Raw genomic sequence first — 6,000 nt, 5'->3', positions numbered from 1 at the left:
TTGTATAAGCAGTGAAGGGGGTTTTTTTAAAAAGGGGGTGGGTGTGTTATGATTTTCATAAATATTTTATTTTATTTTTGTTAGTAACTGTGAGTCTTGTAAACTCACACTGTATTCGTAAACAATAAGGTATCATCCTTATTATGGGTACTGATACGCTTAATTTGAGATGTATGTATACTATTCTTGTATCTCTGTTTAATGAATTTGTGACACAATTTTTTATATACGTTTCTTAATTATCATATTATTTTATAAATAATACTTTAGTTAATATTTCATTTTGATATACCATTTTTTTATACAGAGGCGGAAAGTTTTTCAGGAAAATCGAGTTTTTTTTATATTTTAAAAAAAAAAAACTATTTAAAATATCTTTATAAAATTTAGTACAAATATTTTTTTTTTTTTTTTTTTGCATCTGAGTGTAATTTTATTCATAATATAATAACAGTTCGTAATTCCTTTATTTCATAGTGCGTAAAAACTTTAACCGGGGATTGGGTTAGTTAATTAAATTTACGATTCTTGATTTTCTAAAGATTTAATAGCGAATGTGCTTTAAACTTTAATCGAACTTATAAATATAATGATATTTTTTTTTTTTTTTTTTTTTTTTTTTTTTTTTATTAATTGATAATTTGGTATAATTGGTTAATTTTAAATGAATTTCTCTAACAATAAATTTGTCGTAACTTTTTTTATTGCATTTTTTAATGTATTACAATGTTTTTTGATTTTTAATCCAGTGTGTCAGCCTACCAATCGCACTGTCATATTTTGCACCCAATACCTCATATTTGTATTTTACACATTTTAAATTTATATGTATGCATGTATGTTATTTTGATTGTAAGTATAAATATTTGCTCGAAACTTTCTGTCATGTTTTATGTATTTGTATGTCAGTTTTTAATGATCTCGTTGTATTTACATTATTTTACAGTCGACATCAAAAATAATGTTGCCTCTGCACTTTGACTAAGATACGTATAAGTATATTTTGTTAAAACAAATATTTTTTTTTTTTTTAACTATAAAATTTATAATTACTTGAAAAAAAGATACCTATTTATGGCTTATTTAAGGTATTCCAAATTTACTGTGCACTTCGAAGTAAATTCAATTTTCGAAATACACAGACGTTTTTGAACAATGAAAATGTCCTAAGCACCTTGTATCCTCCCAACGATCTCATAACTATCGAAAAGAGGTAAAAAACTAATGGTTCGTCGTAAATTTTGAACCTATTGAATTATGCTAGAACTGCTTTTTTCTTGTAAATTATGACAGTTAAAAGTCTAATATTTCATTATCTCTTGGATGGTCTGTTCAAGTGTTGTTCTCCTTTGTGGCTTTAATAAAAATAATATTTTTACGTATAATTAAACTTTTAATTATAATTGACAACGACAAATCATAGGCTATGTTAGTCTTTGCAGTACTTACTTAATTCAAAATTGGTCGCAAATTTCATTAATTAAGAATGCAATAAGGTTCGTAATACAGAATTTAATACAGTGTAGGAGTAATCAGATCGGAAGTCATAAATTGAATCGGATATATAAAGCCAAATATAATATATTATCATATAAGAAATCCATAGTTCACGTGATGACTCGAATCAAGTGGTCTGTGGTATTTTTTTAAAAAATGGCAGGATAAGCGAAACGGTTTCAATCGATTATAATTAACTGAAACTCTTCGTAAAAAAAATCTTAAATACTACCAGAAGATGAAAAAAAATAAAAGCTAGAAACTTAAATTAAACGTCGAACGTTGTCGAGCCTATAGAAATCGCAAGAAAATTGCTAAAGTTTAATCAGTAACTACAATCTGTACTTCTTTTTCGACCTTGGAAGATTTTGAAGGACCATCAGAGACAACAGGAAATATAAAATCAGGAAGGTAATAATAATTACCTAAGATATGAATATGGTTAATAAATAATACCGTGACTTACCACTGGTGTATATACGGATATGGAAAACGTCTCGGAGAGCCAAGATAATAAAAATGATTATTCATAGAAATAAGAAGTTTCTATTCGCAGCATTTCAAAAATATGATATGACAGTGGCCTCTGAACAGGCACACATGTCAAATATATTAAAATTGGAGGGGATTAGAATCCTAATCCGGGTCGTCCGTTTCGTTCGCTATCGTTTCGTACAAACCAGTAAAAATTGAAATTGGATTCTGTCATTTTTGAAATAAAACCAATAAAACCTGGTTAAAAACAACAAAGAGACTACGCATGACGAATTTATATATTTAAACCCATTCATAGCTAACTTAAAAAATATTGGATAACTTTTTTTTTAGTAAAATAAATAGGATGTGGTATGGGAATGTCATCTGTTTTTCTTTCATTCGCTGTCCTTACTGAGAAAAATAAACAAGTATACATGTAATACATCGATAATATCTAATAGTCTAAACTGGTGTACCGATATTAATTATTATAAACAAAAAAAAAATATTTTCAAATAATATTAAAAAAATTAATATATAGGATCTTCCATTACAAAAAACAAAAAAAAAAAAAATTTAATATTTAATTAATAAGTTCAGTGCAAGAAACAACAATAATGAATACACCATCACTAAGTATCAAGATTTTATATTTTTTAAAAAAAAAATTTACTTTAGGAAAACAATAAAAACTTTTTTTTTTTTTTTATTTTCAACATTTTTATTTTTTACAATTAATTTTATTATGTAATTTATTTTTGCTGGTTACCGCCACGACCTTACATTGCATGTTTTCTGTAACCAAGAAATAAATATCACAGTTCAGTAGTAAACGTTATAAGGGTGACCGTAAAGTATCGAATAAGTTCATTTAAAATTAAGGGGTGTGTAAAAAAAAAGTTTTTTTCTTCGACGACCGCCAACTTGTGTCTGGTATTTTCAATACGCCTATGATGGTTGCGCATGTTGCAAAATCTGTGAATTTTATTAAATGAGATGCAAGGAGTACCGTACTCTGCCTGGAATACACAAGTAAAAGAGCATGACAGAGAAAATCTTGGTTACTGTTCCAAAGAATCCATCTATGTGGTCTGAACTTTAGTAAAAAAAGAATATGATAATAATACAAAAGTTGTCTTCATACCAAGGTTTATAGAGTTATACGTTCAAAACATACCACATATTAATAGATTCAAAAGTGAAAAGTTTCTATTGTAAGTTTAGCAGGTACTTCACCGCAGGCAACCTAAAGAGTCTATGATTTACGGAAAGCTCTAAGGCTAAAGTTCGGTGGCCTAATATCTTTAGACTGTGCTTACTAAGAACTATTGCTTTAGTTTGGATTAATATATAATTTTCCATTAATAAATTGTGAATTACCTTACAGGAATATTTATTTACTTGTCGGTGTTTCCAAAAATACCAAGGATTAATTCCATACATCATAAAATATTATTTTACAAAAATGATAATAACTAAGTACAGACAGGGTGTTTTAAAAAAGATGTGCCCATTCTCGTGGGGAGATTCTCACGTAAAAAATAAGATTTATTTTTGCAATATCACAACAAGGTCCGATTCTGCTTTGTTTTTCGTAGTTAAAGCAGGGTGTTCAGTCTTAATATTTTTTCGATTTATTATAATTTTCGTCAAGTACTTTTAGCGTTGCGAATGAAATTTTTTTATGGTAAAAGTTCTATAAAATGCCGACATATTGTTAAAGCTAAAAAGTGTCGACATTATTCACCAGGGACGTGCACTATCTAAAAAAAAAACAAAGAATTTTTTTTTAAAAAACAGTAAACCACCTGAAATTGTCTTCTGCCCCTTCGCGTTTGGTTTTGGTGTGAATAAGTGTAAGCTTCCTCAAAACAAGGCAATAATTTATTGAGAACACTTCCCAGACTTCGCAAAGTAAAGGTGTAACTTGCTTTTTTCATTGTAGGGAGGTTTATGCAAGGTTTCAGGGTAGCTTAATCTTCCGCCAAATAACATTGCAGTGCAAGGTTGCATATCACTATATTATTGAAACGTTGCTAATGTAACGTTCAAGAAAGTACTAATTTGGTATGTATTAGCAATATTGTTAATTTTACATCAATACAAATATTGGTAAAATTATTATATAATATAAAGTAACTGACTTATTGCTAAATAATATAGCAAAAAAATAGATAATGTTTGCATTTAAAAACAATTAAATAAAAAAAAAAAAAAAAAATAGTAATTTTTTTTAATATTTACTATCATAATGAAACTGTTTTTCTTGCGAATATTAGCAATTTTATGCAATTTTATTTCTCAACAATAATACATCAGTATATGGTTATAATCAACAGAAACATTAATTGTATTGAAAATTGTAGACTTTCAAAGGTATTATTGCTTTTACTAAATTATGTATTGGACGAAAAACATAAACATTATTGGTAAATATTATAGTATATCTCTATATCCATTGATCTTAGAAAAAAAAAAATGCTCGATAAATATATCCCTACTTAAGAAGTCGAATTTGTCTAAACAAATTGAAAAAACAAATAAAAATTAGAATTTATCCTTACTGTGTTTAAAAATATCAATACTGTCAAGTACTGAGAAGTTACTGATCTTTTCGGCTGCTCATTTAATAAGGAATTACTCCACTCGTCAGCTCCGAGTAGAATTTATACAAAAAAACTTAAAGCTGAATGTCCTGAGAATAATACAAAATATATAGGTACAGTATCAAACATTATTTTAATATTTCTTATTAAAAATACAAAACGAAAGTATAACATTAAATGTATGTAAGCAAGGAAAAAGCCAAACATATATTTTAATTGATTTTTTGGATATTTCATATTTTGTCTTCGCATGTTGAATTGTCTTATTCATTGTTTCAAATTCCTCTTCGGTAAAGTTTGAAATCTATAGTCCAATATTCTAAAGTGTAGAAATAAAAACAATCATGTTTGTAATAAATAAAGCAATGTGAAACTTACCGCTTGTGACAGTAATCTTTGAGGCCTCCTTTATGTCTTATTCTTAAAAATTTCAATGATTATAACATCATTGAAAAAAATATTATTGAGAATAATTAATACTGAATATTTATTTGTGAGTATTATCATTAGTTTGATATACTCGTATCCTGATTTTATCTAACTTCAATTTCAGTTGGCTTAAAAGCTAACCTAAAACATAAAATTTAGCTTAAAAACACACTAAACTAAACAAAATTTGTTATACTTATTTATGGCTAAGTATTATTAAAACCCACTTAATAATAAAATTATACTTACATTTACATTCATTAAAATCTCATTCGAAAAGCATAAAATGTGATACCAGAAACGTAAAAAAACAAGTACGTTAACCTAACCTAACTTCTTATACATGTCTTATACGAATATGACAATATGATCGAAAAAAAAAGACGTCAGCGATGGCTATGAAAAGAAAATCGCTGTCATTTTATATTGGGAATGTCATCGATATTCATTTCCAAGCCAACTAGACGCCGTTTTTTTTCGATCCTATGGTATATGTGTTATATTATTAATTAATATTAACTTGCGCGGATCTTTCATTTGAATCTTTGTTGCAATGTTGCAGAAAAAACGTTTTAATCACCATTCAAAAACAATGTTTCTGTAGCAAGGTTTCATCAATCACGACACAACGTTTAGAAATCAACATTCCAAAGCAAACTGTTTGGGGATTGACTGCAATGTTGCACATATAATGTGAGGTTTTTTGCTTGGTGGGTTTTTAATGCCGATTAAAAGTTGTGATAAAAAAAAATCTTATTTTTATGTGAGGAATCTCCCCACGAAAGATGGCACATGTTGTAACACCCTGTGTATGAAAAAAGTTTTTCTTCTACCATAACAAAAAAGTTAATCTCATGAAATTTGGTCTATCAATAAGTACAGAGTAAATATTCAAACGTCAGATCGCCCACAATCATATTTTACACAGATTCGGGTTTTCCACATCTCAACGAGAAATGAACAAAAAAAGCGTGTATATTATTTTATTGTT

This window comes from Sitophilus oryzae, unplaced genomic scaffold (assembly GCF_002938485.1).
Source record: "Sitophilus oryzae breed Bouriz unplaced genomic scaffold, Soryzae_2.0 scaffold_1028_pilon_pilon, whole genome shotgun sequence".
Classification (NCBI taxonomy): domain Eukaryota; kingdom Metazoa; phylum Arthropoda; class Insecta; order Coleoptera; family Curculionidae; genus Sitophilus; species Sitophilus oryzae.
This window is presented reverse-complemented; position numbering follows the sequence as displayed.